This window comes from Sminthopsis crassicaudata, chromosome 3, assembly GCF_048593235.1.
Source record: "Sminthopsis crassicaudata isolate SCR6 chromosome 3, ASM4859323v1, whole genome shotgun sequence".
NCBI lineage: Eukaryota > Metazoa > Chordata > Mammalia > Dasyuromorphia > Dasyuridae > Sminthopsis > Sminthopsis crassicaudata.
The window spans coordinates 171,313,874-171,341,666 of record NC_133619.1 but is presented as its reverse complement, the minus strand read 5'-3'; the positions used below and the strand labels follow the sequence as shown (position 1 = coordinate 171,341,666).

The 27,793-nt window shown below is 35.1% G+C and overlaps 1 long non-coding RNA gene across 6 annotated transcripts in view; it reads right to left on the bottom strand.

Annotated features, from left to right (window-relative positions):
* The window catches only part of LOC141560810 (uncharacterized), a 1,071,928-nt gene that overhangs the window by 9,693 nt on the left and 1,034,442 nt on the right, over positions 1-27,793 (bottom strand). For all 6 annotated transcript variants that reach the window (XR_012487821.1, XR_012487822.1, XR_012487818.1 and 3 more), the window contains one exon: positions 4,187-4,302. This is a non-coding gene — a long non-coding RNA (uncharacterized LOC141560810). The remainder of the gene's footprint in view (positions 1-4,186; positions 4,303-27,793) is intronic.

Here is a 27,793-nt window from a genome sequence, read left to right as displayed (position 1 = left end):
TGTAAGAATTCTAAGAAATTTTAGAGATCGCATAGTCCCATCCCTTCATTTTACAGATAAGAGTATTGAGATCCAGAGAGGGGAAGTGCTTTGTCCCAAATCACACAGGTGCACTATCGCTATTGTTGCTGCAACAGTTCCATTATGATATCAAGCAATATAAAATATAGGCTATAATTTCCAGTCTCTGGACCATTCTGCCAGTCACCCAACATAACAAAATTAGGGAATTTGGAAATGAAAGGGGAACAAATAATTGCTGTGTTTTCATTTTTCAGATGCCTCAAACTGTTGCATCTTCCACCAAATTCTGTAAACATTTCTAATACATATTTCAACATTTAAAGTTTTTTTTTTTAACTTGCCTTTTTAGTTGTAAAGTTCGACATGCTGTTTTCAACAGGATTGCTTCTTCTAACCATTCTCAGTGACAAGTCAGGAGGATATGCAGTAATTCAGAAATTAGTGAAATTTTATTCTTGGTGGGGGCCTTGGATTAAGAGGCTGGGAGAGTGTGAAACAAGTCAACGTGTAATTGTATGATAAGGCTCTCACGAGGAATTTATTGGCCAAGTTGCTATTTCTATTCCTTCCTAATCTCGTTTAGCACATTCATTCTCTGCAATCTGTCTCCATAATCTTCTGTGGCAGAATGGCAGCCAATAGAAGCATGCATGTTTGGAGAGAAGAGAAAATATGCACAGGCGTGATAAACTGATGCTAATTATCCATATTTAGGACACCGAGTGCAGAAGATCAAGGTTTACAAATAACAAACCAGAGCCAATGATGATGGCTTCCTAGTGTGGAATATATTGGAGGGGACAAGATAAGGGTTTCACATGCAGAGGAGATTTATTGGTCAAAGGGTTCACCTTCCACTTTTCCACTTTTATATAGCAGTAAATTATTTAGGCTAAATTCACCAGAACATTACTCTTTTATTTGGCAATGTGCCATGACTTGCTCTTTCTTTGTGTCCTTTCAATGCAAATCCTTGTAGTGTAACATCAGTTGATAAGAAACAAATAATTGAAGTAATAGGTAATTCCCTTTAAATTGTGCATATAGGATGCTAAGGTAATCATCCTGGGAAGAATGAGATGAGGTAAAGAGCAGAGTGCTGAAAGTGAAACAATATCAACCTCAGTTATTCTGTGACTCCTTCTCCCCCAATCCACCCATGGGGGGAGAGGAGGGAACCATGCAGGAATATACTTATGCCTATATGCATGCTCAGACCTGTGTGTATGTATATGTGTGTATAATACTTATATACACAAATATGCTTCTAGAAGCAGTGTGAAGAAGTTAAAATCCTGCTCATCTAGAAACACTTTTTATTTACAGAAACAGTATTTAAGTTGTGTTTATCCCTTCTTTATCTTTCTATCCCTTTCCCAACCCACTCCAACTAAAATTAATGTTAAATAATATCTTAAAAAGGCCCTTCCCTCCTCTCCCCTGATCCCCCAAGCTCTGAAAAAAAAAAAAAACTGGCATAGAAAGAATCCAGAATGGTAATACTGGTGTAGGATGGGTGAAGGACCACTGGTCAAGATTTTAGCATATTGCAATTATTGTCTTGTCAAGTTTCAGAAAACAAGCACAAATACAGCAAAGTAATTTGGGCACTTGTTTTGAAGTTTTAAAAAATTAACTAAATCCCATTTGATTTGTTTTGATTTTCAGTTTCTGGGCTTCTGATATAACTTGGGGCATCATTTAAAAAGCCCTGTCCCTCCAGTCTTCTGCTCTATGCATTCCTCTACTTTCCTTTATGGGTCTTTGTAGGTTTCAGAACAAGCAATAGGAGCTCCCAGTTAAATGACACATTGCACAACAACTTTGTGAATTAACCTATTTTGGGTGTCAGCAAAAGAGAAAGTGTATATAGGATATATGTATGAGGACAATGTAAGATACCCTTAGAAAAGTTTTCCTAAATTCCTATGATTAGTCTCTATATTTAATCAATTAATCAATAAAAATAAAAACTGTAGGACTCAACAACTAGATCAAATTTTTGTGAGTTAACTCATGTTGGGGGGTGGTGGTGGTTGTGATTTCTGGATTAAAGACATGGAAAGCATATTCAGTAATTCCTACATGGGCAAATATTTCTTTCATGCCTAAATAGTTTTATTTCTACATTTCCCCTTGAAAATCTATTTCCTTTGGGAAAATAGAGTCAAAGATGGAAGTTTCTAATGACCTGACATGGTATGTTCTAGACAAACTTTAATATCTCAAAATTTTTTTGTGTTTTTGATTCATTTTAAAAGATTAAAATTTAAAATAAAGTATAATTTAAAGTATACATCATAATTATATTATAAAAGTATGATATGAATGCTAAAGTATAAACTTCATTTTAAAAATTAAGGCTAAAAATTAGTTTCTTTGGTTTGATGAACAAAAATAATGTCCTTTGCACCTAAGTATTCAATAAATGTTTGCCTTTAAAAAATTCCCTGCGTACACAGGGAATATGCTTTATAGAGTTATATAACTCAAACTAAGGCAGTGAGAGTTTAGAGATTTAATCCAATTTAATTTGACCCAAGTCAATTCAGCAACCATTTATTGATTGATTGTTGTCACATAAAAACTGTGCTGAGCTGAGGGAGATATAAAGAAAATTAAGTTTCTGTCTTATTGGAAAGAGGATATAGGTAAAGGGGATGTGCTATCTAAATCATAACTACATAATATGTTTAGTGCAGAATAAGGGGGAAAAAGGTATACAAACATAAAATTCAAAGCTGATGGAAGGAAGGATATTTCTCATCCAAAATGCACAGGTAGAGATAAGATCCAGAGAGTTAGCATTTGAACCACACTTTGAAGATTGATAAGATTTTGACAGCTTGAAGAGAGTCCAAATAGGTCAAACCTAAAGTTAAAGGAAGGGATTCTAGTCTCAACCTTTTCTTTATCTCTTACTTTCAGATTCTAGTAATTTAACAAAAGATTCTGTGGAGGGTTAACAGAGATTTGTAAGAAAAAGGTTTAGATGTTAAGATGTTTCTGGTTTGTATTTGTAAAATAAACAACACAATTGAGGAGTGACCTTAAAGGTTTTAATTGAGTGAGCAAGCTATTTTTGCAAAGTACTCTCTCCAGAAATAAAAATTGCAATGCAATAAAAAAACCTAATTATTTTGAAATTAATTTTTAAAATAACAAGGAGAGGAAGACTCTCTAAAATTTTAGTTGTGCACCTAAAATTTCTAATAATTCAATAAACATGATTGAGCTTTTATGCAGTTAACTTCATGAAGTTAGTGACCAGCTCTTACATATCTTTATATTTACCTAAATGCCTATAACAGTATTCTGCACATAGGAAGAATTTATCAAATGCTTGCTCAATGGAGTTGAGTTTATTTAACCAGGATGATGGCCCATGCCTGACTCTCTGAGAGAGTATTTTTGCCATTTTGGGTCATCTAAAATGATAAATCATGAAAGTCACAAAAGTTTTCCCAACTTCTTATGACTCTTTTCTCAATTTTTCTTTCATAAAAATATATATGTATATATATACATATATATATATATCTTATTAACAACATTAATAACGTTCATATGTATCAACCAATCAATTAATTATAGCATTTCATTGACTGCTTTATGCCAGGTCCTTGGTAGGTACTGGGGATATAACAACTTTTAACTTCATGCAGAATACAGCTTAAGAAAAGCTAATGAGAAAATTTTCTCCTAATGCAAGGCCAATTTGGGAAACCATTTTCATCTTTGGACAGGTACACAATATTTGATACACAGATTACTTGACACTGCTGACACTATAGAACTATTATCTTATGGTAGAAACACACATAAACATTCATATAATAACTAAGAACAAACATAGTATACAAAAATCATTCAATCAATCAGCAAGCATTTATTAAATACCCTCAAAAACAATTGAGTTAAAAATAACTATCTAAATATTTTAAAACAGTATCAAACTTACCCATTATTCAATTGAATTTAATTCCCCTTTCCCTAATATATTTTATGTAAAAATACACACATGCACGCGCGCGCACACACACACACACACACACACACACACAGCTTCTAGGCATACACAAATAAAATTCAAATACAAAAAAGTTTTAAATTGAAATATATCATCAAAGTAAAAGAATTGTATCTGGATTACTTGAATTACCTGTATAATCACTTCAGTTCTCTGATGTCCTTCTTAGATGCAGACCTGCCACATTATCTTTTATGCTTTCTTCTCTTGTCAGACTTATGAGTGTTGACAAGTGTCAAATGTTGTGTCTACAAAGGTCAAATAAAAAGTCAAGTATTTATCTGGTGTGCTCAATTAATACAGACAACTAAGTCAGATAATTAATTCAAGCTCAGTTTTCTCTTCTCAGTTATAGACTTTTTGCCTAAATTGTCTAAACAATTGTCCCAGATTTCTATCTTATCATATATTTGGCTAATATGTTCATAAAAACACATTATAAACATTCTTTCAGTAGTCAATAAGTATTTAACAAGCAATTGCTATTTGCCAGGCTCTATATCAAATGGAAAATATAAGCATATAACGTAATAATATAATATAAAAACATTTTTGTCTCTCTAGACAACTTGCTTTGAAGACGGAGTTGGATTTAATAAGAATTTATAATTTATTCTTTAATACTATCTGACTCAGTCAAATAACTATTGAATAAGTAGTTAGTAACCAAAATAGATTTCCATAATAATCAGCCAATGTATTAATAAGTCAATGTGGCACTTTATATCTCTATATATATTTCTCAATGTCCACATGAACTCAGGGTAGTTGGTATTGAGCTAACTTCTGAGAAGTTCAGTTTTTTTTCCTACTTGGAGCTGATGATGCCAAAATAACTGGTATGAAAGTGAAAATTTAGTCAACTGTTTGGTCTACATTAAAACAAAATACTGTTTTGATTATCTTCCCCACTAACTTGATTGGTTCTTTATTTATTAGTAATAATGCCACTCATTTTTATAACAGGTTAAGATTTATTTTTTAACAATCTATACTAATGATCATTCAAATCACTATAGCTTGATAACATTTATAAAGAACTTTCCTTAAAAACAATTCTGTGAGGTAGGTCGTATAAGTACTAATAGATGCTGGACTTGGAATCAGGAAGATCTGCATTCAAATCCCACCTCAAATATGGCAAATGATAGACAATCCCTCTGTGCCTGTTACCTTATTTGGAAAATGAAAGGGCTGGGCATAATATCCTCATAGGTTAACATCCTATGATGCATTTTATAAAGGCAGAAACTTAACACTACAGAAATAAGTGATTTGCCCAGGTATTATTCAATTAGTGTCAAAGGCCCCATAAAACCCACATCCTTTGATTCTAAATCAGATGCCCTTTCCACTGTTTTTGATTGTCTCTCTGTCTCTGATCTTCTGCATCTCTTGTGTATCCATATATCTTTGCTTTTCTTCTTCTCTCTCTCTATCTGCTTCTCTCTCTATCACTCTGTCTCTTTATGTCTCTGTTTCTTTTTCTGTTTCTGACTCTCTGTGTATCTGTTTTTCCATCTGTCTCTGTCTTGCTGTATATGTGTGTGTGTGTGTGTGTGTGTGTGTGTGTGTGTGTGTGTGTGCTTGTCTCTTATCTGGGTTTATTTCTCTGTGTCTCGCTCTGTGTGTCTATCTGTGTCTGTCTCTCTCTGTTTCTGTCTGTCTCTTGTCTTCCATTCTGTGTGTGTGTGCCTCTGTCTCTTTCTGTTTCTGTCTCTCTATGTCTCTCTATCTCTATCTCTGTCTCTGCCTCTATCTCTCTGTCTCTCATTCTTGTGTATATGTCTATATCTTTGTCTCTCTGTGTGTCTTTGTCTGTCTCTGTCTCTGTGTCTCCCTTTATGTGTGTCTGTTTTTCTGTTTCTGCCTCTCTGTCTCTCTGTGTGTCTCTCTATCTCTGTCTCTATGACTCTGTTTCTCACTCTGTGTGTTTGTCTCTTTCTGTCTCTATCTCTCTGCCTTTCTCTGTGTCTCAATCTATCTGTCTTTCTGTGCACATCTTGCCTCTATCACCTTCTGTTTCTGTCTCTGTCTCATAGACACTCAGAATTTCTGGTATGGAAGACTTCAAGGGCCATCTACTCCTAGTCCTAAACAAATAAAATGCTATTTGCAACACATTAGATAAGTAATCAATCACTTAATCTTTGCTTAAAGATCCTCTGGGGAGGGGCAGCCCATCCCTCTTTTAGTTAGCTTTAATCTATAGCTGAAATCTTCCTCTCTATATCTTTTATCCATTGTTTCAAGCTCTGCCTTTTGGGATTAAACCAAATAAATTAATAAACAAAATTCTTCTTTTATATAACAACTGTATAATTGGCCAGCTATCATATCTCTTCTAAATCCTCTTTTCTCCAAACTAAAGATTCCTGGTTTTTTCACCCTACTCTCATATGGTATATCCCCAATAAACTTTTTCTATTATACAGTACCCAGAATGAAAATAGTATTCAAAATATTGGAATGAGGTTTGGAAGTGAAGTCAGAGAATATGGGCTAAAATGTTGGCTCTGTCACTTAACTTTCCTGAAAGATAGGTTCTATTATCATTCCCATTTTTTCAGATGAAGAAATAAAAGTAAGGAGAGAGCAACAATTTGTCAAGAGTCACACAATTATTGTCTGAGGTGACATTTGAAACTCAGGTCTTCCTGAATCTGCATCTAGCATTCTATCCCCAATTGAGGGGGTGGTTGTACTAAATGATCTTAAAAGTTCCTTCTAGATTTCAATCTAGATAATAATAGATAATAGATAATTGTGAAGTGCTTAGCACAGTGACGGGCACATAGTAGGTACTATAAATGTAGCTGAAGTTGTCATCATTCTATAAGAGGGCACAAAACCACTATCACCTCTTTAGAATTAACGCCTTCTTCAATTGTAGTTTAAGACCATATAAGGATTTTAGGGAAGGGGCACCTTATTATAAATTTCCAAACAATTAGAGCTAACCAAAAGTTAGATCCCTTCTGAAATCCCTTGCCACTCTGAGATGCTATTTTTTCCTTGACTTTTTTTTATGCTGAGTTTTCAATTCACTCACACTCCCAAAACAATTGTAGACCAATCATTCTATTCCAGTGAATTCAGTATTTTGAACACTAGGATAATACTTTTTATATATATATATATATATATATATATATATATATATATATATATATATATATATCTCACTATGAAATTTACCACTTATTACTATAATACAACATAGTTACAACAGAATCCCGGTTTTTTTGTTTAGTTTTAGAAAGTCTTTTCTAGAACTTCTCAGCTGCTATTGCCTTCCATTTTCAGATTATCTTTATCTTATCTGTAAATATCTTGTATATACCTAGTTATTTCCATATTGTATCCTTCCCTCAGGATGTATATTCTTTGAAGGAAGGGACTAGCATACATTATGCACTTGATAAATGCTTGTTGACTGGTTGACACTTTTATTGTGCTTAGTTTCCCTCTTAGCTCATTCTGAACTTTTGCAACCCTGACACTTTTCTTATATGACTACCACTTTTAAATATGCATCCTCCAATACTTGTCCTTGCTTTCATCTTCTTTGTAATTCAGAGGCAGCTAGGTGGCACAGTGGATAGAGAAATGGGTCACATAAAAATTCATCGATTAATTTCTTCTGATCCTACATTTTAAAATATATACTTTCTTTCCCATGAGAATTGAATCATCAATTTTATCCCAGCAGATGATACCAATAACATATATTTAAAGTTAGAAAGGACCTCTGAAGCCATCTATTCTTTCACTTGCATTTTATAGATGAAGAAACTGAGATTCAGAGAATTTAAGTGAAGTGCTCAACATAATAGATTATTAATAAAGAGCAGAGGTTTTAAAAACTCTACCTACTCTACTACACCACCCTCTTCTATCATGAATCTTATCATCTAAGAGGTGGATAAAATATCAAAACACATACCCTCTTATTCCAAAACCAGCATACCTCTGACAGAATCATAATGCCTTACAATTCCTCTTTCTGTCTTTAAAATTTATTTCTTGAGACATTTCCGTTCTTCTTGGGTTAACTTTACCTAAAGAATTTTAGGGAATAAGATCCTATCTTTTCTCTTTTAAATTCATTGGTCCACAAATCTAGGAGGCTTGTCCAATTTTATACAGGTTCCTATTCTCACCTCATGGTTTTTAATAAGAAGTGGTTAATTCTAACTAAATGAATAATTTTCCGCATTGACTCTTCTACCTTTTGGAAATAAAATTATCTTTGGGGCAAGCCATAAAATTATTAGTTATATTGCTCTTAGCAAAAAGAGAGCTATAGACATAATCAAAATAATTAAAGGTCCCTATAAAATTATAGGATCATAGATTTAGAACTAAAAGGAATTTTTAAAGTCATCAAGTCCAATTCTTCTATCTTACTAATGAAAAAATTCTTAATAATAAGTTTATGATGTGTCCCATGAGCTCATTTATTTCTACTTGGCATTGAGCTATTCCATAGTTAATTCTATGATGACATTATCTTTCTTTCTGCCCTCTTCATGCAAATCCAAATACTTTCCACAATGCTTTTCCTCTGATTCATAGATTTCCTCAGGGGACTATATCTTCTTAATGCTACCCTCATTTATCCTACTTCTTTTGAATCATTCATTCTTGATTCAAGCAGATTGGCAACTCATTTGTAACCTATAATCTTAGAGAATTTCCAGGATTGCTAAGATTGCCTATAATTACATAGTATGTATCAGAGACAGGACCCGAATCCAGATCCTTTTTGATTCAAACATCAGTTCATTATCCATTATGCCATCTTGCATCTCTCTTCTACTAGTATAAAGTATTAAGTTCCTAGATCTTTCTTCATCATACTGACAAAAGTATAGACCCAATTCTCTTCCTCCTCTCACATCAAATGACAACAATCATAAACAAAAACCAGTTGACTTCCCTCAAGTTCTGAAATCTGTCAAGTCCCAGATACTGGGATTAAATAAGGGTTTATTTTCATTTTTTGAGCCTTGATTCATTTTCATTTCATTTTACATTTATTAGCTTCCTACTTTACTGGTCACTACGTAGTTTTAAAAAAAGAAATCGGATACCATCCCTTTTCTAAAGGAACCTTTTATCTATTAGAATGCAGACAAAATATACATAGATGAAAAATTACTGTACAATACATTATAATATATGAGGAGTGTATAGGAAAAATCTGAGAGAACAATGTAAGAAGATGAAATAGGGATTAAGTCTAGCTAGGAAAGCAAAAAAAAGTTTAATAGAAAAGTAATTAATATTTGAAGTAAACCTCGAAAGAAGGGAAGGTTTTCAATTGTAAAGATATTAGGGGAGGTACATTCTATGCATTTTCAATCACAAAGATGTTAGAGTAAGTATATTCTATGCATGAGAAATAGTATGTAGGTAGAGGGCCTTGAATACTAATTATCATCATTTTTTTCTTCTTCATCTTTTCTTTCTCCTTCTTCTTGTTTTTGTTCTTCTTGTTCTTTTCCCCTTCTTCCTCTTCCTCTACTATCTTCTCTTTCTCCTTCTTTGCTTTCTTCATTTTATCTATTTATTTTTCAAGAATCTGAAACAATTTACATATTGTCTTACATGGTTTTCATTTTTTTTTATTTCTTGAAATATATCCCTGAAAAGACAAGCTTTTAAAAAGTACATTGTGTTTTTAAATGCAGCTGCTTGACTTTACCTTAAAACTCAAATAATTCTTGATTTCATTGAATGGCTAATAATAACCCCAATCCAAGCCTCTGTGGCTCATTGTTTGAATTTTGGTGGCTTACAATGAGTGTACATAGCAATTATTTTCTGTTTGGCCAGAAACCCGAAGGTCTTTCCTTCCAGATTAATATTCTTGTGATGATAAATTGATCCATCTTTAGTCATTGAATGGGCAATGAATGGTCAATGAAGGCCATTAGCCCTTGGTCATTGAATGGGCATGGCCTCTGAGGCCTGTAAAAGACCTTAATTTATAAAGGCCAAGGCCACCCATTGCAATTTAAACTTTGATGGCTCTGAAAGAGAGAGTTGGGCTGATAACTTTGCACTGATCTGCTCTAATCATATTTAATTCATGAATAAGAGAATTCATCACTCTTGTGATATCATTAGTCCTCTTTGAGAATGGAGGATGAACAACAGCAAGATCCAGAAAACAGAGAGAAACACAAAACTAGAGCTCAAGGCAGAAATCAAGACTGAGACAATAAACTTGGGAATCATCTACTTAGGAATATGCTAAGAGAAAAGAATAGAAGGCCCATGAGAGCCTCTTATGAGATGACATAACCACATAGTGGGCAAAAGCAGGAAGAGGATCTAAAAAAGAAGATGGAGAAAGAAGAATATGGTTAACAGTATCAAATGTTTCAGTGAAATCCAAGAAAATGAGGAGTTATAAAAAGCCATTACATTTGGTGGCAAGGAGGTCCTGGAAACTTGATTATAGAGAATTGAGGAAGACATGAGAAACAAGCAGTAATCCGTTTCTCCTCTCTTATCTTATTTTTTCCATTCTGTCTCTCTCGGTCTCTATTTGTCTCTGTCTCTGTCTCTCTGTCTTTGTCTCTCTACCTGTCTCTATCTATCTGTCTGTCTCTCTCTTTTTCTGTTTCTCTCTTCCCTCCTTCTGTCCCCTCCCTTCCACCTCTCTGCATTGAGTTTCCTTGTCTCCTTCAATTAATTGAGTAATAAATGTTTGAGTACCTGTAGATACTTATTGAATACTGAATAAAAGTCATGCAAAAGATCCCTCCCCAGTCTCCTACTCTAACAGAAACATATAATTTTAGGTTATCTTCTTGCAAAAACTACTGTTTGTTTCCCATATATCCAATTTCTAGGGAATCTTCCAAATAATATTGCAGGTAGTCTTAACTGTCAATTTATTTAGTCCTTACTTATTATAGTGGAATGCAATGAAAAAAGAATCTAGCTTTAGAGCTAGAAAGGACCATAGGCTATTGAGTCAAACTTTCATTGTATTGAAGAGGAAATGGATATTCATATCAGTTAAATGACATGCTCATGCTCATAATCACTTAGGTGGTATATCTGAGCTGAGATTTGAACTCATATCTTCCTGACCCCAAGTCCAGCATTCTATTGTTGTTGTTATTTCATGTTGTTATTTCAATCATGTCTGATTCTTCCTAACTCTATTTGGAGTTTTCTGTGCAAAAACAGTAGAGTAGCTTTCCATTTCCTTCTATAGCTTATTTTACAGATGAGAAATTGAGGCAAATAGGGTTAAATGACTTGCCCAGGGTCACATGGCTAGTTTGTATCTGAGGTTAGATTTGAATTCAGGAAAATGAGTGTGTTTGACTTCAGGTACAGCATCTAGCTACATGAGAATGCCTGGCATTCTATTCACTATACCAAAAGTTTTTAACCTGGGACCATAGACCAAAGAGTTCATAGATTTTAGGGAGCTTATGAAATTAGATGGGAAAATTATATCTCAATTTTTAACCAATATCTAACTGCAAATGAGCATTTTTTAATTATTTAAAAACATTATTCTGAAAAGGAATGTGCTGCTTTCCCCAGACTATCAAAGGAATCCATAGGGAAAAAAAAGTTTAGAACCTCACTTTACACCAAAGACATGCAATATAGTGGCTTACTTTGAATCCTGACTCTGATCTTTATTAACTTTGTGACTAAGCTACTAAAACTTTGAATTCCAGTTCCTGACTTAATAGATAATAAGACTCATTCAACCTACCTCACAATGTGATTGCGATGAAGGGGCTTTGCCAGCCTCAAAACAGTATATAAATATGAATTTTTTTCTCATCTAGCAAATAATTCTAAAATGACTCCAAAACAATGTTTTCTACTCTGGTAGACAGTATTTTGAGATATTTAAAATAAATATAGAATTCAAATTATTACTTGCCTATGAAAAGTAGGCAACATGATTACAAGATAGAGTAAATATGTCTGGCATGTTGAAACGTACTTTCAGCCTCAGTGACTTCCAATGGCTTCCAAAAAAACCCCAACAAATAAATAGAATAATGGCAGGATTTATTTAAAATTATTCATTATGATAAAACTCAAGGCATGACATTTCCAATCACATCTTCATTTTTCTTCAAAAGGACAGAAATGTTTTTCATATCTTGACATATTCATCATTGTGAGACTGCCCCAGTTATCTATCAGACTCATTCTATGAGTGGGAGTCTTTTATAGATCATGCATGCCTTATGCCCACTTCGGCAAATCAGAAGTGAAACAAATCCCCACTCTGACTCGTCTGAGATGATCATCTGTGAGTTGATGTGTTAAATGAGCCTGTGGCTTAAAAGGTTTTAAATGACAAGATTTTTACTCTTATGAGTAATTTATGACTGTTGCATGTTTGACTTGTCAAATTTTCCAAATTTGTCTGCTTGACATACATTTATCTTAATACTTTTTTCTTCCCCTCTGCAAGTTCCAAAATGTATTGACTCCTGCTTTCCTAGATGCCAATTTGTACCTGTAGGGTATACCTCCTGAGTCTTTACCAGGGTCTGCCTTTCTCTTCCAGATGGCAGCCTGAATCTCAATAGCCTTGTGGGCAACTACTAGCTTATTTTCTGTAATTTTCAAGAATCACAGGAAATGACTTTTTTTTAGTCACAAACTCCACCAATTGCAACATATGTGATGCATGCAAATCAATTTCCAAAAAAAAAATTGCTTGCCTGAAAGTAGAATTTTTATATCATTTCTACTCATTTTGAAGAAGGCATACGTGGTCATATTAGGTTAAAACAGGACAAATTAAGGTGACTAAGAAGCAGATGTGAAAGATCATTTGATCTATCCAATCAATCTATTGAGGCTCATGGCTAGATTTCAAAGGTCCATAAACTTGGATAGGAAGAAAAAAGATGATTTTATTTTCAGTAACCTCTAACTGAAACTTAGCATTTCCTTTAATCATGATTTTTAAAAAAATATTCTGAAAATTGACAGTTTACTGAAGTCCAAGACACAAAAAAGGCTAACAAACTCTGGATTAGAGTTTACAATGAATAGGTGCACAGAGGAAATCATAATTGATAGATTATTTTGCATGGAGGTGGGAAGAAAAGTCAGGGAAACTTTCAGAGAGAAAAGGTACATACACACACACACACACACACACACACACACACACACACACACACACACACACACACAAATGAGGCAGCAGTAGAAAGAATATCACACCTGGAGTCAGAAGGGCCTGAGTTAAAATCTGACCTAAGACACTTCATATCTTTGTGACTCTGGACAATTACCTAAAAAAGATTCAGAAATGTACTTTATGAAGTTTTCCAACTATAAGCCATATGCCCAGATGTTAGGATTACTAAGTGAGAACTGAGGTTGTCTGGATAGTTACAAGGTGAGAACTCAGGTTGACTTGATAAGAGGGGGCAAGCTCATTGGCTGAGGTGGTTCTTCCCAGAAGCCCTTGCATTATCCCACGCCCATTCTCTGGGAGAATAAAAGAGAGGACAGCACTGGGCGCAGAGCAGATCGGCCTGGAGAAGGATAAGAGCTGGAGGAGATTCAGAGCCAGGATTCAAGGAGAAGACTCTGAATTGCATCAGGCTTGACGGGGCTCTCTGCAGGAAGGGAAGCCACTTCTTTGGACAAGAGTTAACAGCAACTGCCTGGAGACAACGGTTCATTACAGGAAGAAGAATCTGTTGGAGAGATTTGAGTAGAAGACACAGCAGATCTTTTCCCAGAGAGTGATCCGGCAGCTTCTGGAGACGATAGCTCGCTACACCCAGAGTTTGCAGAAATGTGGGAGGAGGGGAAAACACCACAAAGCAATGACCAAAACTATTGTTGTGAGACAATTGGGCTTAAGTGACTTGTCCAGGGTTACACAGATATTAAGTGTTAATTTTCTGACATTGTATCTGAACTCAGGTTTTCTTGACTTCAGAGTTAGTGCTTTATCCATTGTGCCATCTAGCTTCCCTAACTAATGCACATTTTAATACAACTTCTATATAAATAACACACATTTTTCAATGATAATAAAGTCAACAAAATTAATAATAATATGACAGATCCACTCTAGTTTGGGGGGGTAGGGACTGGTTGAATGGAAAGGCACGATTGCTGGACAGTTGATAAGCCTAAGGGGAATGGCTCTTCTTATCAATGGATACTCAGCTGGGTGGAGAGAATGATCTAGATTGAGTCAGGACCAATGCCTCTCTCTGTGGACATGAGGAGTATACCTAGATGGCCAGCCATCTAGGATGCTACTGCTCAGATTTTGATCTGTGTTTGCCTGCATCCCAGTCTCGAGCTTACATTCTTCCACCAATGAAATTCCTGGGGTTGGCTGAGGGTCTTTCCAGGTAGGGATACCAATTGGTTAAGGGTGCTCCTTCAGCCCACTGCTCAGGAAGTAGGGCAATTTGAATATTTAGGATGCATGAACCATAACTGTTTTTTTTTTCTTTTGGCTTTGGGAGACAAAATGGAGCAATGTACTCAGAGTCAAATGATCTGGGGTTCAAATCTAGCTCTGCACTTTGTATCTGTGTGAGTTTTGAAAGTTGTTTAATCTGTGCTCCAATGTGAAAAGGAAAGTTGGACAAGATAACTTTAAGGGCACTGGTCATATTTAAATCTTTGACCCTGTGACCCCTGTTATAAAATATTTTATAATATAAAATAATAAAATAATTATATGAATAATATAATTAGAAAATTTATTTATTATTTGTGAAATATGGGTTAACAGACAATTTCTGATTTAAAAAGCTGGAGAGGGATGTTGTTACATAAAACTACTACCCAGAATCGGACCATAGGTAAACTTAGTTAAAGGATAATGAATGCAATATAGGATTTGAGAAACACTAAAAAGTACTACATGTCCACAAACATTTCAGTTTGAGGCAGATAGATGGCACAGTGGATAGAATAGTGGCCTTGAAGTTGAAAGGACTTGAGTTCAAATCCAGACTCAGATATTTAACATTCACTAGCTATGTGATCTTGGATAAGTCACATAACCCCAATGACTTCACCAAAAAAAGAAGAAAAGAAGAGAGGACGCTATTGCTATTCTTTCCCCTTTTCAAGCTTGGACTTCCCTCTATTAATATTACTATAATATTACTATTATAATATTAATATTAATATAACCTTTGGGTTAAGCAACAAAAACTAAAATATTGTTTCTAAAAAAAAAAAGCCACACACACTACCATTTATTTATTTATTTATTTGAGGCTGGGGTAAGTGACTTGTCCAGGGTCACACAGCTAGGAAGTGTTAAGTGTCTGAGACCAGATTTGAACTCTGGTCCTCCTGAATTCAAGGCTGGTGCTCTATTCACTGTGCCACCTAGCTGTCCCCATACACTACTATTTAAATGTACGTTTGTTACATGGAAAGGAAGGGATAAAACTGGGGGCCTCTTTTAATCTTCTGTGATTACAATATTGTGGATTAGCTGGACAGATTTGCCAAATGCCTTCTTGGAAGGCAGAGAGCTTATGTATCAAAAATGTGTCAAATGTATCAAATATGTACCAAAAAATTTCATTTAGTTAGAAGTGACAAAAAGACAAATTACAAGCCCTTGGTGGCTGAAGTACCTAAGAGAAAAGGCCTAGGTAGAGTCACCCTAATTAAGGCAATGGCCAATTGAGTATAAATTGTACATTGTACATATATATATATATATATATATATATATATATATATATATATGCTGAATGTGTATCAGGCAGGGAAGAACACCAGATTACTGAGTTGGAGGGATAATTTAGTGATTAAATTTAGCAGGAATATACTGGGTTTCTATTCTTCTTATGGTAGTAGGGGATATAAAAGAATTCTCTGACAGGCAATCTGTTTTTCACAAGCTTACTATATATATATATATATATGGGAGATTTATATATATATACATATATATGGTATGGTATACTATATATATGGTATGGGAGATTTATGGAGAAGACTCACACACTTTAAACAAAATCCAAGAGAGACCAAGCTACAATAGATAATGTATATGCATGATCCAAATAAATAAGTTATCTGGGAAGTCACATAAGGAGAAAGAGAAAAGTCATTGTGGGCTTCAGTGAAGCGATGGAACTTGATACGGACTTTGAAAGACAATCAGGATATAGATAGAAACTGTTTGTTCAATTATTTCATTTGGGTCTCATTCTTGGTCACCCTGTTTGGGATTTTCTTGGCAAAGACATTGGAATGGTTTGCCATTTCTTTCTCCAATTCATTTTTACGGATGAGGAAATTGGGGCAAATAAGGTTAAGTGACTTGCCCAGGATCATACAGCTAGTAAATGTCAAAGGCCAGGTTTGAACTCAGGAAGATGAATCTTCCCAACTCTAAAGTCCAGTGCTCTATATATTGCACCACCTTGATGCCCAGTAGTAGGATACTTGAAGTGAAAGGCTTCAGGATGGGGAGGTGCTATGAAGAGAAAGAATGCCAATTCAGCTTTATCTATCCATAATACACTTTTACTTAACCTACCTTTTGGCCATGTTTTACCTGGTCAGAACCCAATGTGAGCATTTAAGTTTTCTTGGATTTTTCCTTAATCATTCTTTGTAGAATCCCAGTAAGTTAAATCTATAGAGTTGCTTTAAAGATGTTAAGCAATCCTGGGATGAGCTCAGGATATTTCACTCTAATTGAGTCATCAAGTTTGGTGTGGTCTTCCACTAACAGTTCCTTCTTCCAGGATTCTATCTTGTTTAGAAACTTTGATTGACTGATTCAGTTTTATCTGCCTCCCTAAGATGATCCCAGGGCCTTTTGAAATTTTCTTGGCTTATGATGATGGCCTGAGATAGCATAAAAAAGGGTGGAGTGAATGAAGGTATTGCTAAAGATGGAGGATAGGTTTAGGAGAGGTGCTGAAGCTCCCTTAAATTGGTTTGTGAGAATTAATTATGGCATGCTTATTATGAGTATTAATTTCTTAGAAACTGGCAAATGCTACAAATTGGGGCTTGTTTTATTGATTTATAGACTTAGGAAAGCGATTGAGATCATATTAAAAATATAGATTAAACTTTTAAAAAAGTAATTTTCTTGGCCTCAGGGATGCTTTTTAGAGAGCTCTGAAAACCTGGTTTGTACATATTCATAACTTATTGCCTAAGCAATGGGACTTCTCAAATAGTCTAATGTGTTCTTTGATAGCCTGATACTATGCCATTCAAGTGGCATGCTGGGTGAAGTGGTTTATGCTTAAGGTCTACAAAAGTAATACATGCGATGCATGTTCTCAAACTATGGTGCACAGGCCAGATGCAGCCCGCTGAGGACATATATGTGGCCCGCAGGGTTATGGCAAATGGGCGGAGACAGAGTGTGAGTTTTTGTTTTTACTATAGTCTGGCCCTCCCACAGTCTGAGGGACAGTGAACTGGCCCCCTATTTAAAAAGTTTGAGGATCACTGGTTTAACCCATTAATTGTAGACATCTTTTTTATCCATAAATTACTATGAAAGTTGAGTTTCTTCACTCTATGTTTCCTGAGATGGAATTTATACAAATTTCGTAACAGTTTAAAACATCATAGATTCATCTTTGTGAGTTCAAATACAGCTTCAGACACTTGGTAGCTGTGTGACCCTGGGCAAGTCACTTCACCCTGCTCACCTCTGAAGGAAATGGCAAATCACTCCAGTATTTTTTGCCAAGAAAACATCAAAAAGGGGCATACAGAGTAAAACCCAACTAAAGTGACACAGCAATCTGAATGTAAAAGGCATTAAAGTTAGAGGTAAGAAGCAGCACAAGATGGCGCAGCTTAGAGGCCATGGAGCTCTCAGTTCAAATCCTATCTCTGCTTCCTTGCTGTGTAATGTTTTGGGGCGACTCAAGACTATACAGTGTCAAGAAGGTGTCAGCCTGCATTGATTAAGGTAATTTTTTCATTGAGGAACTATCTCAGTGTAATCACAAGTTCATCCCTCTGTACCACTTTAATATCCTAGAAATTACATATCTATTTGTTAATTGGTTTTCCCAATTCATAGGTTCTCTGGAAATAAGTATTTTTGAGATAATCTGCTTTCATGTAACTTAAGGTAGTTCATGAACATTGGAGTCTTACTGAATTAAACTTTCAGCAGTTAATCAGGTAGTTACTGAGTTAATTTGCAAGCCTCAAGGGAATCATACAGAGAATTGAAATAGTGAGTTGTGGTCTAGGAGAATTAATACAACTTTCAAAGATGTTTAACTAATTCCCTAAGAAATAGCTTATGAATTGAGACAACAATAGTAATAATAAGGAAAAAATGAGGAGGAAGAAAAAAGGAGAAGGATAGAAGAGAGCATGGAGGGAATGAGGAGGGCAGGTGGAGAAGAAGAAAAAGGAAGGAAGAAGGGAAAGAAGAGGAAGAAAATGAAAAAATAAAATGAAAAGAAAGAAGAGAAAAAGGAATAATGAAGGAAAAGAAGAGAAAGAAAAAAGATAAAAACCTAGATCTTTGTCCCATGAAAAATGGAAAAATCATTCCAATTTACAAGAGAGATAATAATGCTATTAACATCATGTTCTTCCCAAATCCAAATAAAAAACAAAGAATACTATACCTGGGCCAACAGAACCATTGACTCAACCTTTTTATTGCCATTTTTGATCAGTTCTCAAAGTGTGATCTAGGAACTCCTCAGGGTTCCTGAGATCAAAACTATTTTCATACTAAAAATTTTAATATAGTTATGGTAAATATCATTAGATATATAAATCATATAAACAAAGGCTTTTGACAAGAGGTTTTCAATTTTAAAAAATGTGAACAGATCCTAAGATCAAAAACTTTGAGAACCCCTACCCAGTAAATCTCAGATCTCATCATCCATTATGCCTTCTCAATGCTGAGAACTTCTTGTACCCATTTTCCCGTTTTCCGCTTATCCAATAACTGAGATAACTTCCTCTAGGTCTATATACATTTGGCAAGAAGCAATGTTCAAGTGTTGTCTAGCACTTACTCTTACTACATGACTGACCCACATCTTTTTCTGATCATGTTTCCTGAGTGATATCCCTTACACCATCATTTCCCCTCATTTTTCTAAATTATAAAAAGAATTCCACTCCCATTCTACACTGATTCCCAAAATACATTCTCTTTCTATGAGCTGATTCAGAAATCTCTTCCCCATGCCAGAGGAATTCTCCCAAACTAATGACACATGATGATCACAGACTCCACTCACATTATTTATTTTCTGAAAACCAAGTTATTTGGGACTGAGTTTGGAATTCCGTGTGGAGCTTCTGACTTTAGAAATATTTTTTTGGTAATTTTGTAAATACAGAATTAATATCTATACATTGAATAAATAAATAGTTTCATCCATTCCATATGGAATAGTCAGCCATAAAGGTGTACCTTTGTCACTATCTTGGGTAAGTATCTAAACTCTGTACTCCTCTGCTGTTCTCACTTGTAAAATGAGAGGATTGAATTAGGGGTCCTTTCCAGTTCAAATACATCCTTTTGTTTTCATATTGGGGAGTACATTTGTGATCTGCATCTAGGAGGAATGACTTGGAGGGTTATAACGCTGATATGAATAGACTGCTTATTTTGTGTATATTAGGCCAGAGGATGCAAATCCAGATAATACTGGATGGTCTCAAGTCAAATCAGACTTCAATCTTCAAATTACAGCATTGTAATACAACATCCATTTTCAACCTATAGATTCCAAAATTTATTTTAATCATGTCACATAACCAACTATTTTATTCCAGAGGATTTTTTCTAATTCTTTGACCATGTACTTCTTTATATTTTGAGGATTTTATTCTGATGATATTCAACTTTTTCTAACATGAGGAACTGAATATTTCACATGGCCTGAAGTCTATGTCCTGGTTTGTTTGTTTGTTTTCTTCTTTGGATTATTCAGTTTTCACATATGAACAGGATCCATGAATTGCTAATAATTTTTGTGAAATAATCTTTTCATGGAAACTCCATCTAACTAACTTCAAGAAAAATTCCATGATTATGAAATGAATGAAACAATTCATTCAAGTTTCTGTTACATAACAAAGTTCAAATTATACTCTTCCCTTAATGAACTATATTTCTATGGGACATATTACATTATATTGTTTACTCCAGTTGTCACTGAACAATTGCTGCTGAGGCTTTTGCTTGCTTGCTTTTTTTAAGGATGTCACATCCTCAGCAAAATAATTCAACTTTACCAGCTCTTGAAGAGCTCTTATTGTATTATGGAGTTTGGAGTTGGAAGGAAGTTTAGAAGTTATCTAGCTCAACTGTTTCATTTTAGATAGATAGGTATTAGCAGACAGACACAGACAGACATATGGACAGACAGACAGACAGGCAGGCAGACAGATATAGTGAGATAGATAGATAGATAGATAGATAAAGATAGCTAGATCTATCTATGGATGAGGAAACTGAGAATCAATGATATTAGGTGACTTGCAGAAGGATATTCAGAAAGTACACTTGTCCCTTGACATTCCCTAGAAACTACAGATGCAGGACCCCAGTGAATGTGAAGAACTTCAAATAACTCTAGATGCTACCTCAAACCTTTATTTTTAAAAATAATTCTGATCATATTTATCTAACATAAAAAGCAATACACTGAACCCATAAAATACTTGCAGTTTCTACATGTAGAGTCTTTGTAGTCAGAGGTATACCTGCAGCAACTACTTTATGAATTTCCTCCTCTTATGAAAGATGCAAGATACAATAATTACTATGAGAGATCACAAGACTGAGTCTGGATGGTAGAGAGACAAAGAGGAGGTATTCCTAAAGAAAGGGTACAACTCATGGTTCTTTAGCACACTAAAAGTTTTAATGAAATGTAAGTGTTTATAATGTAAATATATATATATACATATATATATACTTATAATAGTAAATGATAAAATAGATTAATCATATACAGTATTTATTTTTTGGGGGTTGTTTTCTTTACATGTATTTACAATGTAATTATCAGCAGTTTTCCAAATTATAAGGCAAATCTGAAAAAAAATTCCCATTTAATAATCTATAGTCCACCCCAGAGTAAACAAAACCACAAATATGAAATCTGCAAATATTGAGAAATGACTGTAAAAGATCCAGAATTCATATACAAATACTCAGATACCAGATATTTCACACTACACTGGTAGTAGTAGTTAGTTACTAATTTCATGGGGCAAAATGGTGCAGGTAGGCAAAGCTTTTCCTGAAGAATATTATTGGTTTGCTTTTAGTTCCTTCATCCTAGGTTCGGATAAATTTCCTCAGGCTGTACCTGTGAACATTATATTTCCCTGAATAGGTCAAGGATCCCTTCTTCCTCTTAGTAGTTGCATTTAATTTCTAGAGCTCTGAAGGTTCTATTTGTCTTTTCTATTTCGTCCACACTTCTTTCACTTAGCTGAGATACCTTTCCTTTCATTTTTACTCTGAGTGTTTCTTTGTCCTTAAAGAATCATAGAATCTTTGGAATGACCCCATGAGGTCATCTAGCATAACCCTGATTCTTCTTCTTGTAACTAAGGTATGTCTTTTTTTTTTAACATTCCCAAAAAGGGAGTGTCCAGATCTTCACTTCTACCTCTTAATTTTCCTGGCTTCTTTTAAGACTCATCTCAAACACCAAATCCAACAGAAAGCCTTCCCTTGTTCCCCTGACTTATTGCGTTTCTTTCAAAGGCTACCTTTCATCTCTGTATCTTGTAAGAAAGAGGGAATGTAATTCTTCCTCAATAGCTAATATAATTAGTACAAAGGCAGGATGAAATTTTAAAAGCATAAACAAGAGTCTATATCCCTATTTTCTTTATGAAATAAGAACTTTTGTGTTTGGGTGAAGAAAGGAACAATTGATTAATTAACCATATAAACTCATATTTATCACTTCATTCTTCTCTGGGCTTCCACTATTGATTCTTCAGACTTCTTTCTTAATTAAAACTCAGCAGCCTTCCACCCTATAACATCATTTTGACTTAGCAGCTTTTTCAATCTAGTAAGCTCCCATATACCTGGTAGCTCTTCCTCCACTGGGTCAGATCTTCAAAGAACTTCCATTTTTAGGAAATTGACCAGGTCAGACATGCTCATTCCTTTATTTCTCTTTGGGTCCCACTTTTGATTGGACTACTTTTCATTCTCTCATAGTATCTTCTAACTCTCTCCTTTTCCCTTCAGCTTTTCAACTTCTTTTATGTATTTTTTTATGCCAATAAAATATAAGCTCTTTGAGGGTTTATTTTTGCTTGTGTTTATATTCCCAGTGCTTAGGACAATGCCTGACATTTGACAAGTGTGTGATAAATGCTTGCCCCCACCTTATTCTCCTTAATAAATACTGATTGACTTGACTTGAAAAGCTCACTATATCTCTAGGGACTTTAAATAACTAGAAGAATAGCCAGTCAATCTTTTGGGAGGGAATGAGTGAATTAAGGATTTATTAAGCACTTACTATATGCAAAACACTGTTCTAAGTGCTGGGGGACAATCCTTGCTCTAAAGAAGTTCACATTCTAATGTGAGAGACAACATATTTGGAAATTTTCAGTTACAAATAGGATGGAAGGCTTCCATGATATTTAGGGCCCATCAACAAAGTCACAGTGATATCTCTTCCTTAGTGTTATTTACATTGATAAAGTGATATCAGGTTCTAATCATTTGATACTCCCAAGCATCATTAGTGGAAAGAACATTCTTTTCCAGGTCTGTAGTTGTGGCTATAATATCTATAGGAACAGTTCCTAGATTGGGATATTCAGAGGGATGGTGACTGAAGACACTCGGCTGGAAGCATTGCTATTCCCAAGACTATTGTTTGACATCTGGGTTATCTCTATCAGAATCTGAGGGGAGACTGTAGTTAAGATTGTGTTAGTGATAGTCTGATTTGTCTGATACATGTTGACTCTCATTGTGTCTTCAGCTAGGCTGGCTTACTTGCCCTGTGTGTGGTAGTTGGTTGCCAGTGTGAAGATAGCTGGCACCTTTTCCACTAGATTATGTGCTCCTCAAGGACAAAAATTGCCTTTTGCTTTTCTTTATATCCCCAGTGCTTAGTACACTGTCCAGCACATAGTGGGGACTTAATAAATGGGATTGATCGATAGGACTTGTTTCCCTGGACAATGGCTGTAAGAACTGGACTAGAAGCAGCTCCAGTGATCCAGAGCATGTTATCAGTTCCAGGGCTCCTGTGCACAGCTATCTGCCAGTTAATAGCAATTGCTCAGTAATTGTTGCTGGTGGTGATAAAGGAGATGGGTTCCCATTCCACAAGTATTTCTCCCCTAAATGATTACTACAAGGGCTGGACAGGAAAGAGGTCTGGCAGTTTGGGGAAAAACTGCTAATCCCAAGGCTTTTGGGCTCAAGATTGCCATTAGGATCTTAAGGAAGACAATGGTCAGAGTGACAATAATGATTTTACTTTCCTGGCATGTGTTGCTCTTGCCTCCTCCACAGGGAGATGAAGATTTCAGTTCCATATCTCTAGTCAAAATGATGAGAATGAATCACTCTTTAGGGGAGGAAAATTTTTTTCCTTCTCTTCCCTTGCCACTGACCATATCATCAGAAAGACTGGACTGATAACAGATTATTTATCCAGCTATAATCAGAGAGATTGGAATAGGAGACAAAAAAATCCATCGGGAGTCAAAGTGATCAAGAACCAAGGACAAATGGGAATAAATAACTTGTTTGTAGAAGGAGGCAGCTTCAAGGACCAAGAATTCATGAAAGGACTTGTAGACAGAAGGGTTACCCTTAGAAGTCCATGAAAAGGTAGTAAATAAGTTGTCTTCTGAAGAGCAATTTACAGTAACAGATTGGGTCTCTTCGGACATAACTACCTCAATTTAAGAGTACTCTAGTTATCCTAAAATCATTCATGACCATTCACAAATATGTTTATCTTCAATGATCAGCTTGAAGACACATTTGGACAGCTTTTTTTTGAAATAATATAGTAAAAACAATAGCTACAAAATATCTCTCCCATAATCTTAGGACTGACTCTTCTCTAAAAACTCAGAACAGGAGGAGAAAGAGTGTGTATATACACACACAATTTAAAACTACTTAATATCTCTAGGACAGCAGGTCCTGATATCTTTTGTTTTATCTTCTCAAATATCTTTCTGCTTCTCCACTTTGTAACATCTTAGCTGTGCTTCCTGGGTCTGATCTTTTTCATAGTTTCAATTGACTCTGCAGCAGACCCTCTAGGTCTACTCTCTGCTGGGCTGAGCATCAAGAAATGGTTACTCCATTGCAAAACACCATTATAACTGGAAGAGGAAGGGGAGAAAGGGAGAGGGGGGCGGAAAAAAAAGAAAAGAAGGAGAGGGAATCAGGGAAGGAAGGAAGGAGAGGGAAGAAGGAAAAGAGAGGGAGGGCAGGAGAGGGAGGGAAGAAGGGAAAGAGAGAGAGGGAGGGAAGAAGAGAAAGATATTCCTTCCTCTTCTACACACATATACATTCATCCTTATATTCTCAAAAGTTGAATTAATATTCTGAAAGTTCAAGGGTAAAAGGCAAAGAACAATTTTCAATTCCCTCTCAAGATCTGGGTTCTTCTCCCTTGGCTAGTTCTCTTCTTGACTGTTTGAGGTAATTCTTTAAGATGCCAGAACTCCACCAACTCCAAAGCTGGCAAGTTCACTTTTTAAAGACCAGCAGGACATATCTGTCAGGCAGTTGGTAATTAGCCTCCTTAATATTCGAGTTTGAAAAATTTCACATATCCAAAAGAAAGAAAAAGTGTAAGAATTTCTACAGCTCTTTAATACTCAATTGTAACTTTTTAATGACTGCTACAAAAGAAAAAAAGATAGAAGCATTTCTTTGAACTTCCTTTATACCTTATTTGCCTACAGTACACATGCCTATATGTCTAAGACAGGAGAAAGAAAATACCTTTTAGAAGATTGAGTAGTATAAAATCTTAAAGCTAATATCATATTACTAAGGGCAACAACAAGCAAAGAGAATGAGGCATCTCTACAAAAGTGAAGTTGTGATGAACAAAAATGAATGCTTCTAGAGAGACAGACTGGTAACAAGCACAAACTGAGCAGAACACGTTTATTTGATAGGTGCATGTTAAGTAATAATAAACTAAATGAAATAGAATTGAAAAAAATGGGCTAATCTTCATTCTTATAGAAAACAACCTATTTCCCCTGTGCAGCAAGTGCTGGTGGATAAAGAGTACAATTTACCTGAATTTGTAAGTATAGGAAAAAAAGAGAGAATCAAGAGAACCTAAGAACCAGCTAGTTCCAAAGAACTCATGATGAAACATGAAATGCTGAGAAAGAATGGGGAGTAGGAGAGGGGAGCTGATGGGCTTAAGGAATAGACTGTTTATTTTAAGACTTGGCCAACATGGGAACTTTTTTTGTGGGTTTTATTTTTCTTGCTTTCTCAATGGATAAGAGAAAAAGAGAATGTGGAACTGAAAATAAATGAAAAAGTAAGCCTACAGTATGCCTCCAATTTTCATATAGTTATTCAGAAAGGAAGCAGGGTTATCTTTCAGGGTGTCAGGATTCTTCTTAAAGTAAAACACTAAGGCACCATGGCATTTCAAGTGATTTTAATTTGTAGTAAGTAGCCCTTTAACTCTATCAACACTCGTATTAGGGATTGGAATTGAAGGTTTCAATGGAAATCAAAAAAGGAAAGATGTGAAGGAATAGCAACAAAGAAAATTATTTTGGGTTCGAATAGAAACAAATGAAGGAAATGGTAGTCCTCTTTCTTGCCTAGGTGGGATGCTAATTCCATTAATCTGCTCTGTGTTGGTTTCTACAGCCTAGCTAAGTGAGATATGCTTACAATGAAGAGCAAAAAAATGTTAAAACTTTCCTGATTGAGAGTTTGTATTAGTAACCCATATCATGAATGGCCCAAGGTCCTGATTCAGAGTTCCCGTTTTTTGTAACTAGTGATCAAATACACAAAGATTATGAGTCAAATCCCTAAGGAAAATGTGTAGTTAAATGTTTTGGCCTATTTGGAGGATAAATAGGCATACAAACTGCATATAAATGGACCTAATGAATTCAGATGAAGGGTTTCCAGGGTCAAGTATCAGTAAAGTATCAAGTTATAAAAAATCAGTAGATGTTAATGCTTTCCTATGTTCCACTATATTCTCCTATTTTGAGTATTACTAATTCATTTATCTATTCTATGTTGAGTGAAAACACTATATTTGGCATTCTGATGTTTGTTTCCTTACTTCTGAGGGAATCAACATCATTTTGTTAGGATCACTTGAACAAGGTTCTTTGGTTTATCGAATGAATACTCAAAAGAAGTTGGGATTAACCAATGGATGGGAGTGTTGAGAACAAAATTTTAATTGATAGATCTTCCAAAAAGCACATGCATTCTTCTATTGAGAAGTGTACCTGAGGAATAAAATCAAGATTATCTTGAAAACCTAGGGAACAGAGAATTTAGTACCTCTGGTCCAGTGGAACCATTGTTGAACTTTGCTGTAAATAGCTATTGGCACCACCTGGTGGTGACATATGTTTTTATGTTTTTAGTTAGGTCTATATTATCATACAATGATGATAACGACACCCAAGGTATCAGCCATTGAAGTGTCTGAGCTAGAAGGAGGTATCATTTGAAGTGACTAGGACTTCCTGAGCCCAGATACTTTAGGATATTCAAGATAAAAATGACTGACTGATTAAAGTCATCTATCTACACAACTAGGTTTTTAGGTGTATTGCTGATGAAACCTAAGAATGCTCCAAATTGATTAATCTGCACATTCTATGAGTTGAAGTTGAGCTAGGGGCTGAACAAGATGTATAATAAGGAGAGTGGCAGCTATGAAGAAGTTTTTTTAGGCAGCATCCACTGCAGTAGATATGTCATTGACATAACTAAATAGACCCTATTCAAGGCATCAGTCACTGGTAGGTTAAAAAAAAAAAACCTCCTTATTTAAAATAATCACCTGCAAGGTGGCTAATCCCTACTTGTCCAGTTCAACACTTCTTGCACTATTTCTTCCCAAGGCATGATGCTGGTTCCTGAATCAGATCATGGGCCTCATTGCCCATTATATATTTCTCAGACCCACTCAGAATTTTCTACTTGAAAAATTATAATTGAGGGTTTCCTTTTCTTTTTTTATCAATGAATAGAGAAGGAGTGGTAGACGTGGATGAAAAAAGAGAATTCAGATCCTGCCTCAGACACTCAGTCACGGGTAACATGGACATATTTTAAAATTTCTTTTAACCTCATTTTTCATATCCATAAAATAGAGATAATAATAGCACTTACTTTACAAGGTCATTGAAAAGCTCAAACTAGACAATAAGGATAAGAACTTTGTAATCATCTTTAAAGCACTATCAAAATTTAGCTATTATTATTATTTCAAAAACAAGCAATAACAAATTTAGAACTCTATACTTTGAAACATTTTTCTTGTATTATGTTCATTCATCTGTAAGTTCTTCAATAATATGGGAATTAGTTAAACTTTGAAGGGACTTTCGAATTCATCTAGTTTATTTTTTTCATTTTGTAGATGAACCAACAAGTACTAAATGTGTCTTTAACATTAACAGACAAATGAAAGGTTTTGTACAAGGTCATGCACAAGGAAGAGTGAAAGTAAAACACAA